The sequence below is a fragment of the Musa acuminata genome, chromosome BXJ1-6 (genome assembly GCF_036884655.1).
Source record: "Musa acuminata AAA Group cultivar baxijiao chromosome BXJ1-6, Cavendish_Baxijiao_AAA, whole genome shotgun sequence".
NCBI classification, from domain to species: Eukaryota; Viridiplantae; Streptophyta; class Magnoliopsida; order Zingiberales; family Musaceae; genus Musa; species Musa acuminata.
This window is the reverse complement of record NC_088332.1, coordinates 33,910,895-33,927,815: the sequence shown is the minus strand read 5'-3', so window position 1 is coordinate 33,927,815 and position 16,921 is coordinate 33,910,895.

The following is a 16,921-nucleotide window of genomic DNA, read 5'->3' as shown; positions in this document are numbered from 1 at the left end:
TTAAACTCTTTCAAACTTATTTTCACTCACAATCTCTCTTATTCTCATATTTTCACTCTTTTAAACTCAATAAAATAACGATTTATGTGATCAAATTTAAGAGGTTAATTTTAGAGTATTAAGATAAAGAATTTTTTACTTAAGTTATATGTATTCTCATTCTATATTTTTATTAATTTATGAGATGATTAAGTTTATTGTATATGATTTATCACTTAATGTCTAATATATTATTTGATATATTTTTTATAGTAGAATAGTATTAATTAGGGAGTAATTAAGATCTTTAATATTATGATTAGTGTGTTTAATATTGATTTATTCAAAATTAGATATTTAATAGGTTAAATATTTATATTTCATGCATATTGGATAATATATTTGTGATGGTAATAATAGGTTTAATTAGGTTTTAATAAAATTTATTAATATTATGATTGGTGGTCTTAATGATGATTTAATCAAAATTTGATCAATATTGAGTTAATTTAATATCTTTAATAACTATTAGGGTGTTTCACATGTTTATAGTGTTGAAAAATAAATAATTACTGAGTAATTAACTATGTTAATAATATGATTAGTATATATAATAATGATTTCATTATAATTTGACTTATATTGGATTAAAATTATATATTTAATGCTTCTTTAATATTTTTAATATGTTTATGGTGGTAAAATAAAGTTAATTAGGTTTTAATAAATTTTTTTAGTACTACGATTAGTGGTTTTAATGATGATTTAATTAAAATTTGATCAATATTGGCCAGTTCAATGTCTTTTAATACTTATTAGAGTGTTTGACATGTTTATAGTATTGAATGAAAAGTAATTAATAATTAATTAATTATATTAATAGTATAATTAGTATATCTAATAATGATTTCATTACAATTTGATATTTATTAGATCAAAATTATGTATTTAATGCTTCTTTTATATGTTTAACATATTTATGATGGTAAAATAAAGTTAATTAGGTTTTAATAAAATTTTTTAAAACTATGATTAATGGTTTTAATAATGATTTAATCAAAATTTGATCCATATTAAGTCAATTCAATATCATTAATATCTATTAGGGTGTTAGACATGTTTATGACTTATTTGATTTAAATTTGATAAGAACATGACATCAAAGGAATATACATATGATGATGCTTTAGGCTCATGCCCAAAAGATAGATGATAACTGTTATTATTGACAATGTATTTATTATGACTACATCGACAAGGGTGGAAGAATCACTCGATTGAAGATGCATTTGGCCAACAGATATCTCGATGTTGTAAAATACAAGAAGGTTCCGACGGAGGTCCATAAATCATTTCAAAACAAGTTACAACAAGTACAAGAAGATACAATAAAAAAGAAAACAAGAGCTAAGGAAGAATATTATAGGGCTACGCAGGAACCAATTTATGACGAAGGGTCACGGTAATAAAATCTACTCGGATCTCATAATTGGTATTTGTGCATCATTAGAGCATTAGTATATATATGACAAGCAATGAGTCATCGATGACCTAACTCACAATAGGAGCATGACGGTGACAGTGGATCTATGTTACAAGGAATCCAAAGGTTGGCCAGCATAAGGTAACCAATTGTCACTCCTCAATTAAATCGAGATAGTAGCATGAGGCATGGTGGACTCCATGATTTTATAAGAGGTCATAGTAGGAGGTTTGCATCAGATATTATTGATATTGATCCACAAACCTATCCTCCACAAATAGTGAAACAAATATGGATTGACGATGTATATACAAAAGAAAAGAAGCGAGATATTGGGAAGGTAATTTTAAAATAATTTAACTTCTATAAGATTTTAGTAAATACAGCCCACGGTCCATATTATGAGAGCATGGTCTCCTTTATTCAAAAGTTTGACAAGAGGATCCAACCTCCAATACCTAAAGAGATCTACAATGTATATTTATATGAGAAGGTGGTAGAAATGAAAGACTTGATCAAATCCTTTAAGAGACAATGGGATGAATATGGAGTGATATTAATGTGTGATAATTGGATAAGGCCAACAAGAATGAGTATCATCGATTTTTTTATTTATTGCAATAGATGGGTAGTGTTTCATAAGTCAGTTAATACTTCTTACAAAATTCAAGATGCAAACTATATTAAAAACTTGATGGATATTGTAGTAGAGAAGATCAAATCATAATACATTGTCCAAATAATAACCATAATTTCAAGAGGGCCAATTTATAATTGATGAAAAAAATTATTTTAGACTCCATGTGTAGCTCATTGTATGGATCTAATGTTGAAGGATATTGGTAAGCTACTATCATTATTGGGTCCACTCTTTAATTCAAAAGTATGTAAATAGTGAGATATTCTAACTTGGACTTACTCGATTTGCTACCAATTTCATTGTCATAAAGTTATTCCAGTAAAAGAGATAGGGTTTCAAGGCAATGGTCACCACACAAAAATGGTCTGATTTCAAGCATTCAAGATTGAGCGATAGAAAATACCATTCTTTCTTCTAGATTTTGAGATATCGTGATTGAAATCATAAAAGGTGTGGAACCACTTTATGTTGTCCTCCGTAAGACCGACCAATACTTATAAATCATTAATCATAGGATTGAAGTTTATATGGACCAAGATATCTATAATACAAGTAAATTCATATTTAGTGTAATTTAATTTATAATTTTTATTATATAAGAGATTCCTACCAATAAAATTATGTCTTACAACGTATTATCTAAACTTTATAATTTAATTTTGGTATACTCTTGTAACACGAAATGATTTACTATCAACACTAAAAAATATTATATTCCTAGATATTATGGAGGGTCAATTATTCCAAAATATAATTGGTTCATTCTTTGATATTGTAGCTATATCGTGTTTTTACACTATGGATCATAGTAAGAAAAAGTTATACATATTGATTATCAATTATATTTGATATTGCTTTGATTCACATGAAGGTTCGTAATAGACTATCATATAGATGGTTGGAGAAGCTGGTATATGTTAACTATAATATGCAACTAAGGTTGTAGTGTGCCGAGTTGGATAATAAGCTAGAGGAACTAGAGATTGAACCCATCGACCTTTATTTCTATAATAAAGATTCAGAGCTAATGTTAGAGTGGGTCGAAGTGACAAAGAACCAAGAGGATCCTCTATTTGATAAGATAGGAGATCCTTAACGTCCTTTGTGTTTTATTACCGTGATAATAGAAGATGATGAAGCACATCCCTAGCAGGAAAAAAATCTCCCTCGATGACATCGTGGTGGAAGGAGCCAAACAAGATCGAGTCAAACTGCTCTAGGAACTAGACACACCCAACCGTTATAATCATTCGCTAGTGTATGAAGGCAATGGCAAAGAGAAAAGCAGTAGCATCAATTGCACCATTGAAAAAAATCGAGTCGAGTGATGAGACACCTTCGCAATCACATTCAGCAACTTGCTCGGTCTAGGGACATGGCAACAACGTGGGCAACAGTGCCTCGACCAATGATGGTAGTGATGTTGGGGCGTCGTTGGTCTCGTCTACACAATTTGATGGTGGTGCATGAATCGAAGAGTAGTATTTTACATATGCCACCCAAGATTTAGATCATGGAGCTCGATAAGGTACTGGTTAAGTCTATGTATGGAAGGGGCAGCTAGCGAATGATTTTCAATAAATGTGATAGAGCCTACATGATGTAGACACAAAACAGAGCTAATCATATTTATAGCTGTCATATTATGGAGAATCTTATAACCAATAATAATATGGTGATAGTTGATCATACTTCTCTAAGTAATAGTATGTATGATACAGAGCAACAGATCAACCTACGACTATGACTATATTGATGCACAATGACATACGATGAATTAACATATTATGTCATAGGATCAATTTCAAGATTGGATCCCAATAAATATATCTTATTGATATATAGATATATAGGATCGAGGATCTTGATCCACCACCCGCGAAGGCTCATTGTTCATCTTGGTGGTAGATGTTGAGAAACCTTGGGTACCATCACATGTGTAGCAAAAGAATAAAAAATAAAATAGGTTCCCAAAGATTCAATATTGGATTGTCGTGCGAAGATTGGTGCGCAAAATCGTAAAACCAAAAAATCATATAATACGTGTGAGATGATTTACCTAGGGGAGATCGTATATCCTTAAAAACATAGATCAAGATGTGTGGATGAAGGAGGTCAGATATCCTCATCTCTAGCAATGATCCACATGGTAGATGGCATGGCGATGCTCCTCCTTGCGCAGCGTGATCTCTCCTCTCCTTTGCGCACCACAAGACTGCACCAAGATCAAGAAGGGGCCAGCTCTTCTTGTTGTCCACATACCCTAAATAGGGTTGTCAGCTGAGGAGAAGAGGGAGGGAGGAGAATAGGAGGTGGCAGCCAAAAGGAGTTTAGTCTATGCCCATTTGGTTTTCTCCTATTTATAGATGGCTCTATCAACTTAATCATAATGAAATTCTGCTATATTAGATACTGGATCTTTATCCAACTACCCAAGCCTCTTGAATTAATGGATCTCTATCCAATAATCACTATTTGCTTTTATTGGGTCTCACCCAAAAGATCCAGTAATACAGGGGCTTATTGGATATCCAATAAGATTGGGGCTCGACAGATATCTCATATCTAAACCTCTACTCATCGCAACACCTACCATATGTGTGTGATTCTTTAGGTCAAATACTGAGTTGGTCATGAGTCATACCTATCAGAACTCCTTCTGACTCAATGAATTATTATCTCTATAATAATTCATTTGACTCATCGACTATAGATGTACTAGGCTATTACACCATAGTCCCTAGATGATACAAGGGGATCCAATCCATTAGACCTATCTACCCTTAGTTATCGTATATCTATAGTTCCTCATTTATCTAATATCTCAGAAATTATATATCGGGTATGGTGCTATCAGGCCTATACAGAATCTACTTGAGTCTCGTTCTAATTGGATTCTCCTAGAGAACCCATTTCTCTCTTAATCTGAATGACCATACCTAGAGATTTTCCTGAGTGAGAACAAATGAGATATTTCTCTCATTACACCAAGAGCGGATGATCTTCTATTTACACTCAATTGCACTCATAAGATTGGTTATCACTCCCGATGACCGATTATGCTAGCTTTGGAACTTCTAGACCTATAAGTCTTGTATCAAAGAGTGGAATACTAAAAAGGAAATCGGCTCCTCACTACCCGGCACGTCTCCTAAATTTATGATGAACTTCTTTATTCTAACCCCCTCATTTGCTACTTCTACCGTAGTAATGTATTTCGCCTTTATGGTCGAGTCAACAGTAATATCTTACTTGGAACTCTTCTAGCATACTACTGCTTCATTCAGAGTGAACACATATTTTGAGTTAGACTTATTATCATCGACATCAGACTGGAAAATCGAGTTCGTGTAGCCCTCAACTTTGAGGCTACATCCTCCATATATCAGTAAAAGATCCTTAGTCCTTCTCAAGTACTTAAGTATATATATTACTGCCTTCTAGTATTCTAAACCTGGATATGCTTGATATATGCTTGTAACATATAGAGCATGTACTATATTAGACCTGGTATATATCATAGCATACATAATAGATCCTATCGTTGAGGCATAGGATATCATATCCATGTTTGCCCTTCCTTCAAGAGTCTTTCGGGACATGCTCTTAGAAAGTGATATTCCTTATCTCATCGGTATGAGACATCTCTTAAAATTTTTCATACCAAAATTTTTAATAATGGTGTCTATGTACCTAGACTAGGATAAGTCAAACATCCTCTTGGAAGTATCTATATATATCCGAATCCTCAAGATATAGGATGTTTCCCTTAAGTCCTTCATGGAAAAATATTTAGATAGCCAAGCCTTAACTATGGAGACCATTCCTATATCATTCCCAATGATCAAGATGTCAGCCACATATAATACTAAAAAAGTGATAGTGCTCCCACTTACCTTTCTATACACACAAGGTTTATCTTCATTCTTAACGAAGTCATAAGATCTGATCACATCATCAAATCTTATGTTCCAACTTTAGGAAGCTTGCTTTAGTCCATAGATGAACCTAAGCATTCTGTATACTTTATCTGGACTCTCCTTGGACACGAATCCCTTATACTGTATCATATACACCTCCTCCTCAAGGTTGCCATTGAAGAACGTGATTTTCATATTCATCTACCATATCTTATAGTTATAATGTGCTATAATAGCTAACAGAATTCAGATGAATTTCAACATACCTATAGGTGAGAAGGTTTTGTCATAGTCAACTCTTTCCCTTTAATGACACCCCTTAGCTATTAGCCTTGCCTTATAGGTCTCTACATTTTCATCTATTCGATCTTCTTTTTGAAGATCCACTTGTAACCAATGGGTACGGTACCCTTTGGTGCATCAACTAGGTTCCAAACTATGTTAGAGTACATAGAATCCATCTCGAAATTTATGACTTTTTGTCACTTCTTAGAGTCTATGCTCGTAATAATCTCCTCATAGGTTTGATGATCACCATCTTTAATGTCCTCTCCTTTGATATGTCTTACATATCTTTCAAAAGGGTGGGGCACTCTACTAGACCTACGCAAAGTTAGAACTTGCATGTTAGGTACCTGAATAGACTTAGACTGTGGAATGGTGCTTAAGCTAGGTTTCCCAACCTCACTCAGCTCTATTACGCTCCTACTATCTCCACCAAGAATATGTTTCTTCTCAAGGAACACTGTCCTCTTAGTAATAAAGATATTTTAGTCCTCGGGGTAATAGAAATAATATCCGTAAGTTTTCTTGAGGTATCACATGAACTTGCACCGTTTTATCCTAGATTCCAACTTGTCGGGGTTGTGTCTCCTAACGTGGGCAAAGCACCTCCAAATCTTAACAACCTTAACGTCAAATTTCTTCCCTTTTTATATCTCATATGTGCTAGTAATAGGTGCCTTGCAAGTCAATCACGTGAGTGATAGCACGTGTGACATGACACACACTCTTTTTACTTATTATTATTTATTGATATTTTTGTTGAATCTCAGATTTTGATGATGAAATCAATTGGTAAATTGTTTGATCTAATCTATATATTGAGATAAGTGTGCAGAAATAACTACGAATAATAGTAAGGCATAAAGCAAATGTTGGGTTGGAGTTAAAGATCGGATGATACATCGAAGATTCGGACGATGTGTTGGAAGTTTGTCGAAAGCTCGTCGAGAGTTCGTCGGGAGCTCGTCGAGAGTTCGTCGAAAGATCGTCGAGAGAATAATCGACATATCGGATAGAGATTGCTTGTTTAAATATATTAATTATCGTAGTTAGACCTTTAAATTGAGTTAGGATTGGGAAGTAATCCCACTAACTCAGTTAGGGGTCAATTGGGCCCTTAACAAGGTTGAATTGTGCCAGTTGAACAACCTATTCAACACCTGAAGTCACGACCGACAATGGCACTGCTTGGGACTCAATCTCCCAAGTGCTTTGGGTGGTGGTACTGCCGGCAGTTATTAACTACAAGCGGTGGTACCGCTAGAGCTCAATTTCTGAGACCTCTATCAAGCGATGGTATCGCCAGACTGAGCGGTGGTACCACCTAGTGTCAGAGTGTCAGGCAGTGGTACCGCCCAGTAATGGCGATGGTACCACCAGTATCTCGAAATCCGAGGATATGACACTTTTTGGCTTCAATTCTAAAGTCATTGGGGTCTATAAATACCCCACCCTTTTCTATATGAAAGGGCAACAAAAGTGCAATCAAAGTGTTGAAAAAATCGAAGTGTTAGGGTATTAAAATTATTGTAAAAGTGAGAAGAGTCCTCCTCCCTTTCTAGTGTTATGATTATTCAAGAGATGTGAGGCTTGTAAGGGTTATCTCCAAGTTTGAATCCACTTGAAGCCTGTAAATACCACTCTCATCCCTAGTTAACTTATACACAACTAAGAGCAAAAAGAAAAGAAAACTTTATTATAATCTTGTGTGAACTCCTCTCAAACTCTAAGTGTTAGGCTTGTTTAAAAGAGGAGTGAAGGGGGGTTGTAAAGGTTCTCTCCTGAACCTATTAAAAGGAGAATTGAGTTGTAAGGGTAGTTGATCTTCGCCCATTGAAGGAAGATCATTAGTGGATGCCGGTGGCCTTGACCGAAGAGGAATGACTGAGTGAATGTAGGTCACGATGACCGAACCACTATAAAACTCGGTTTACATTTCCATCCTTGCAATTTATCTTTACTGCAAACTGCCTTCCCTGCTTACTGCTTTCACTACGCTTACGAACGAGATTTGAAGTTATCTTTCCAAAATTAGTTTTATGTAACGAAGAATTTTTCAAACTAGTGATTTTATCCGTTGCACTAATTCACCCCCCCCCCCCCCAGTGTCGATTCATTTCTAACAGTTGGTATCGGAGCTACGCTTTTTCTCATTTGGTTTAACACCCAAGAGAAATGACTCTTTTCATCTTTCAAGAGGGCTTTTCTGTCGTTCATCCTCCCATGTTCAATGGGACGGACTACATTTATTAAAAAACTCGAATGAGAGTTTTCTTACTTTCAATGGATTTGAATTTATGGAATATTATCGAAAGCGATTTTCGAAAGTCTTCTACTCTAATGAATGAATGGAATGATTTGGAGAAGAAAATTTTTTCTTTAAATGCTAGAGCTATGAATGCTCTATTTTGTGCCTTAGACAAAAATGAATTCAATAGAGTGTCTATTCGTGAAACAACTTTTGATATTTGGCACACACTCGAAATCACTCACAAAGGCACGAATAGAGTTAAAGAGTCTAAAGCATGATTTTGAACTATTTCGAATGAAGCTAAGCAAAACTATTATTAACATGTACACTCATTTTACGGATGTCGTCAATGGCTTAAAAGCTCTTGGCAAATGTTTTTCAAACTTTGAACTTGTTAATAAAATCTTGAGATCCCTTCCAAAGAGTTGGGACCCTAAAGTAACGGTCATTCAAGAGGTCAAAGATTTAAATGACTTCTCTCTCGAAGAACTTATTAGGTTACTAATGACTTATGAGATGACTTGCATGGCTCATGAAGGGCTTGAGAACTACCTTCCAAAGAAGAGGAAGGATTTGGCACTTCGAACAATAGAATGCCACTTAAGTGATGAATCAAGTGATGATGATGATGATGATCTTGAACTCCTCGTAATAAAGCTTAAAAAATTCTTAAAATAAGAATTAAAGAATAAAAATGGACCTAAAAAGAAGAAGCTACAAAAGAAGAAGAAAATACTCAAGGTGGCTTAGGACGAATCAAGTTCATCTGAAGATGAAGAACAAATCAACAAAGGCGAGGTAGTAAACTATGTCTTAACGACTTTCGATTATTTCAAAATTACATAATGCATTTCATGAGTTGTTTTTAAATTAGTTTAGAAAAATTATATATAATTTTTTTGAAAATTACATGATATAATAAAATAAAAAATAAAAATTTTGGGATCATGCTAGTAATTTTAAAAATTATCATGTCAATTGTATGTTTTATGATAAAGGAACAAAATTTTAAAATTAAATATGAAATCATGCTTGATGTTTTAATGACATAATAATGTAAGATGTAATGAAAATATTAAAGTTTTGATACCAATGATTTTATACTATGCATGAGATTTTAAAGTTATACATGATGATTTTTGTGATTTATGAGTTGCTTTTATAGTTTTAAACAAGATGGATGGTTTTCATATGAAAAACTTGAGCATATTTATATAAAATCAATCACATAAAATAAAATAAATAAAAAGGAAAATGTATTGTCATTGGAATTAAAATGATAAATCAAATCTCTTGTTTAAAGAAGTCATATGTGTAATGTGTTATATTTTTTGTCATGATGATAAAATTTATTTTTGGGTCTTAAACGATGATGCATATTCTTATTTGCCATAAAAATTTGAGCATGCTTATTATCGATTTTCAAAAAGAGATTAATGAATCTATTTATGTTACTTTTAATGAACCTCTTGAAAAGTGATTTTGATGATTTGACGATTTGAAATTTAACGAGGAACGATTTGATTTCAGTAGAAGAGAATTAGGTATGCTAAATGTATGAATTACTTTTTCATATTTCTCGGTTCTTCATAACTTGAATTTTTTTTTTAAATCGAGATCATCTTTTTATTTACAAAAGAAGAGCTTTGATTCATGGATCTTTGGATTAATGACTTATTTAATTATTTTGAATCCTTATTCCTTCTATTTACAAGAAAAGGGATTTGATTTATAAAGTTTTATTCATAAATTTTTCCTCACTCTTCTCACAAAAGAAGAATTTTTATTCATGGATTTTTAGTATGTGATGATCATTTGCAAAAATAGGGATTTGATTTTGCATGGGCAACTTGATCCTTTTAATGAATCCTTTCTCTTTGCTAAAATAGAAGCTTGATTCAATAAAACTCATTTATTATGGATTTGACTTGGTTTAAATCTTTTCATGAATTTGGTTCTTGAATTTTTTTTAGAATGAATTTCTCCCTTACTCTTCTTTCTCTTCTTATTATCTTTTCATGGCAAAGGAAGAAAGAAACTTGCTAAGAAGAACCAAAAAGTTCTTAAGCAAAAATGCTAGCCTCTCATTTTTCATGCAAAGTTTTTGCTTAACTTCTCATTTTTGCTCGTTTGGATAAATTGGTGTAAAACTTACTTGACATGCTCTCAAATACTTGCATTGTTGAATGACTCTCCTTTTTGTTGATAACAAAGGGGGAGAAAATAAATGATGAATATTTGGTACCAACAATCATGAAGTGATAAATGCTTTAAAATGTTGATTTAATGTTTGGTATCATGAATGCTTTAGTATCATGTATGATATGCCCATAGTGACGATTGATTTATTTGTATCATGCATGGAATAAGGATGAAAAATGTAATGTTTCGAAATTATGCATGTTTTAATTTGAAACTATAATGATGCACAAATAATACTGATACTTTACTTTTGTCATAATTTCAAAATTATTGTAAAGAAAAAAAGAATTACAACATTGTATTCTTCCCATCTTTTTGCCAATGACAAAGGGGGAGAAAGAATTGCTAGTGTGCACATCTTAAAAGAGAAAGATTTGCTAGCTTGCATAATTCAAGAAGATGCAAAAACATGCTAGCTTGCTCATCTCAAAAGAGAAGCAAATATTACTAACCTGCATAATTTAAGACGCAAAAGTTGCTTTCTTGAACATCTCAAATATTGCTAGCTTACATTTTCTGAAATGATGTAAAAATTTGCTAGCTTGCATGATGTAAAACTTGTTAGAATTGCTAGCTTGAACATTGCAAAGGAAGTAAAAATTACACTTCTTAAAAGAGAAGAAAGAAATTGCTATCTTGAACATCACAAAAAAATGCTAGCTTGCCTATCTTAAGAAGCAAAAGTACAAACTCGTAAAATTTACAATCTTGCACATATTTAAAATTAATGATGATTTGGTGATTAGGCATGTTGTAAAGTGATAAAAAATTTTGCTAACTTGTATGTTACAAAACTTGCATATATCTAAAACTTGCTAGATGCACTTATCCTTTTTTGTTGATGACAAAGGGGGAGAAGTTCTGTTGATGATCATTTATGGAATGATATATTGAAATTTTGATTATGCATGATTTTATGTTGCACATATTCATGATGAAATATTGCTTCAATTTAAATTCAACTTGAATTCAAGGTTCTATCAATATGACATATTTATAAGGGGAGTTAAGGCTAACTCTATCATCAATTAGTTGTCATCATCAAAAAGGGGGAGACTGTTGAATCTTGGATTTTGATGATAAAATCAATTGATAGTGCTTATTTGATCTGTGTTTTGAGTGACGGAGGAAGCTTTAATCAGAGAGACATAATTAAGGCAAGAAGAATCATGTTGGGCCGGAATGGAATATGTTAGAAGATTGGACATCGAGCCGGAGGATCGGTCGACGTATCGACAGAAGGCTTCCGGCCATGAGTTCAGGCATAAGTCCAAGAAGAGCAAAAATTACGCCAAGGAAATTAGAGTTACGAAGGTCAACTGACCGATTGGGTAATAGGTCGCAAGAGAGGACGATGTGCTGAAGAATCGGATGAATCATCGATGAACCAATGACATGCCAGACAACATTTGATTTAAGCCTTGTAATAATTATCTAGATTGAAGTAGGTTTTTAAGTGTGCAAGATTAACTATAATAGCGATCAAGGCATCAAGCAAAATAAAGTCCCGGAGTCAAGAATGAGATTTCGTTGGGAGTTCGAGAGTTTGTCGGAAGTCCAGGTATTCATTGGATGTTCTGCTAGAATTAACCGAGAAGTCCAGGGGCTTGCCAAAGAAGTTCATCGAAACTCTCCAAGAAGATCATCATGAAGTCTAGGATCTTGCCGGGAGTCCGTTAGAACATTGCCGAGAGATCATCGGAAGTTCGCCGGAAGCTCGCCGGAAGAAACCTAGACTTACTGAACTTATTTAGTTTAGTGTATGCCTTAAAATTCGTAGTTAGCACATAATTAAGTTGGAATTGGGCCAACTCAATTATGGGTCAATTAGGCCTAAGTTTAGGTTATATTGGGCCAAGTGGAAGGCCCAAATAGTGACCCAACAAGTGGAACCATCGTGGCACAATATTCGAGACTATGTCAGGCGGTGGTACCGCTCAAACATAGTCTCCGAGAGATTGTCAGGTAGTGGTACCGCTAGATTGGGTGGTGGTACCACCCAATGACAGGGTGTTAGGTGGTGGTACCGCCCAGCACAAGCGATGGTAGCACTAGGACCTGAGAAACCCAGGATGAGACACTTTTAGGCTTCAAGTTTGGATCGACTTGAAGCCTATAAATACCCCTCTCATCCCTGGTTAACTTACACACAACTGAGAGCAAAAAGAAAAGAAAACACTGTTGTAATTTTGTGTGAACTCCTCTCAAACTCTAAGTGCTAGGCTTGTTTAAGAGAGGAGTGAAGGGGGTTATAAAGGTTCTCTCCTAAGCCTATCAAAAAGAGAATCGAGTTGTAAGAGTAGTTGATTTTCGCCCATTGAAGGAAGATCATTGGTGGATGCCGGTGGCCTCAACGGAAGAGGAATCGACGGAGTGGATGTTGGTCATGATGACCGAACCACTATAAAACTCAGTTTGCATTTCTATTCTTGCAATTTATCTTTACTGCAAACTACCTTACCTACTTACTGCTTTCACTATGCTTACGAACGAGATTTGAAGTTATCTTTCTGAAATTAGTTTTATCGAATGAAGAATTTTTCAAACCGGTGATTTTATCTGCTGCACTAATTCACCCCCCCCCCCCCCTCTCTTAATATTGACTCGTTCCTAATACATGGTGGTTTGGAGGCCAAATAGAATGAGAATCATAGGGAGTTATGATCGGCAAGAGTTGCCTACCTTTACAGGCTTAGTTTGATTGGTCGAGTCCCTCAAGATTACGTTAAGATGTCGATTGGATCACGATCCCCACTAGAGATCCGCCGAGAGTCTCCGCTTCACATATCGGAGGGAGTTATATGTTCCATGAGAAAATAGTGGGAGTAAATTAAGATAGAAGTCCATATCTTGATTATTTTTTTTAAATAAAATCTGCATGTTATTTATTTTTGCTACATCTTTATTTTCAAAAAATATCACTTTCAAATCCCTTGGCATATTTGATGTCAACCGCCTCATTGGTCCGAATTATACGGATTGACTTTGTAACTTGAGAATTATTCTCACGGTAGAGAAAATCATGTATGTCCTTGATATAGTGATGCCTATGCTCAAGAAAGGGGCAAGCGAGGATGAGATTGCTCGCTACGTGAAGTACATAGATGATTTCACTCTTGCTCAATGTTACATGTTGGGCTCCATGACTCCTGAGTTATAGAGATAACATGAAAAGATGGATGCCAGATTCATTCTCCTACATGTCCATAAACTATTTGAGGAATAAGGAAGGACTCAACGATATGACATATCCGAGAGCCTCTTCCACGCTAGGATGACTGAGGGAACACCGATTCAGAACCATGTCCTAAAGATGATTGAGTGAATAGGAAAACTCATAAGTCTAGGAATGGTCCTAAAGGATAACTTGCATGTGGATCTTGTGTTGCAGTCCCTACTAGATTCCTTTTCATAATTCATAATAAATTTTAATATGAACAAGCTTGAGATGACTCTCCATGAGCTCCTCAATATATTGAGGGAGGCAGAGAGCACTATCAAGAAAGAGAAGCCAGTTTTCTATACTAGTGAGACTAGAAAGAAAAGGAAGGTAGAAAAGTCCCTTAAGAAGGGCAAGGTCAAGGGTAGACTAGGTAAAGCAAAGGTTGCTGAGAAGGACCCGACAAAAAATAAAGGCCAGTACTTCTACTACGGCAAAGATGGGTACTAGAAGAGGAACTGCAAAGAGTACCTTATAGAGAGGGCGAAATAGAAGCTTGGAGAAGCTTCAGATACATTCACGATCAATCTCCATTTGCTAAACTCTTATGATAACACATGGGTATTGGATATCGGTAGTGCTTATCATATTTGTAATTCGTTGTAGGTTCTGGCAAAACCTAGGAGATTGGCGAGAGACGAGATGGATCTCAAAATGGGCAATGGAGCAAAAGTTGCTATAGTAGTTGTTGGCGAGGTCACCCTACATCTGCTTGCTAGAGCTATTATTGCATTGAATGTATGCTACTTTATTCCTTCTATTATCAAAAACGTTATTTCCATTTTATGTTTGATATTTAGTGGATATAAATTAGTTTTTGAGAACAATGATTGTTCAATATTATTAGATGATGAGATCATCATAATAAGAACATTGCATAATAGTTCGTTTATCCTAGACACTGCTCCACATATCATGAATGTAAGTGTGTCTAAGAACAAATGAGATGAGGTGAACAGTGCATACCTATGGCATTGTAGGCTAGATCACATCCATGAGGAAAGGATTCAAAAGTTGCCAAATGATGAATATTTAGAACTATTCAACTATGAGTAATATGCAACTTGCAAGCCATGCCTTCATAGAAAACTGACCAACTTTCCATTTAGTAGAACTGGAGAGAGAGCCACTGAGCTATTGGAACTCATACATAGTGATGTATGTTGACCCATGTCAACTCATGTCATAAGTGGTTACTCCTACTTTATTACTTTTATTAATGATTTCTCAAGGTATGGACATGTGTTGAAGTACAAATCTGAAGCCTTTAAGAAATTCAAAGAGTATAAGAATGAAGTGGATAATAAGACTGGAAAGAGTATCAAGACTCTTCGATCAGATTGAGAAGGTGAGCACTTGAGTACAGAGTTCACCTAGTTCTTCAAGGACCCTAAGATTCTATTTCAAATGACACCTTTGTTGAATCTCATATTTTGATGATGAAATCAATTGGTAAATTATTTGATCTAATCGATGTGTTGAGATAAGTGTGAAGGATTAACTATGATAGCGGTAAGGCATAAGTAAATGATGGGTTGGAGTCGACGATTCGGACAATGTTCCAAGAGTTTGCCGGAAGCTTGCCAAGAGTTTGTCAGAAGCTTGCCGAGAGTTCGTCGGAAGTTCGCCGAAAGTTTGTCGAGAGTTCGTTGGAGTTCACCGGAAGCTCACCGAAAAACTCGTCGAGAAGGTCACTAGAGGATCACCGAGAGAAAACTCGACATACTAGATACTAGACAGAGATTGCTTACCTTAATCATAGTTAGCATATTAGTTAAGTTAGGATTGGGAGGTAATATCACTAATTCAATTAGGGGCCAATTGAGCCCTTAATAGGGCTGAATTGGACTAGTTGAACAGCCCATTCAGCACCTGAAGTCATGGCCGACGGTGGCACCGCTTAGGACTTGGTGTCCCAAGTACTCTGGATGGTGGTACCACCGGCAGTTAATGTTGCCAGGCAGTGGTATCGCCCAGTGTCAGTCTATAGGCCGTAGTGCCGGCCAATAATGGCGGTGGTACCGCCAGTACCCCGAAATATGAGGATGTGACACTTTTTGACTCTAATTCTAAAGTCATTGGGGCCTATAAATACCCCACCTTTTTTTATATGAAAGGGCATGAAAGTGTGAACAAAATCTTGAGTTCTTAGGGTATTAAAAGTGTTGTAAAAGTGCAAGAGTCCTCCTCCCTTTCTAGTGTTATGATCATTCAAGAGAGGTATGAGGCTTGTAAGGGTTATCTCCTAAACCCATGAAAAGGAGAAAGCATTGTAAAGAGGTGGTTGGTCTTCACCTATTGAAGGAAGACCATTAGTGGATGCTGATAACCTTGACGGAGGAGGAATTGGAAGTAGATGTAGGTCACTACGATCGAACCACTATAAATTCTAGTTTGCATTTCTATTATTGTCATTTACTTACTTTACAATTGCTTTACTTCCTCCTTACTTGGCTTTCATTACCCTTACGAACAAACATGCTTTAGAGATAGATTTTTCATCGTACGAAATTGATAAAATTGATATTTTTATCTACTACACTAATTCCCACCCCCCTCTTAGTGCCAACTCGATCCTAACAATTGGTATCAGAGCTCAGTTACTCTCGATTTGGTTTAAAACCTAAGAGAGATCACTTTTGCCGGCAATCAAGAGGGTCATTCAATTACACGTCCACCTATATTCAATGGGACGGATTACATATATTGGAAAACTAGAATGAGGATCTTTCTAATCTCAATAGATTTTGAGTTATCGAATCTTATGGAAAATGACTTTCAAAAGTCTTCTCTTCTAATAAACGATTGGAATGAGTTGGAGAAGAAGACTTTCGCTTTAAATGCCAAGGCTATAAATGCATTGTTTTGTGCTTTAGATAAAAATGAGTTCAATTGAGTGTCTATTTGTGAAATGACTTTTGATATTTGGCATACACTCGAA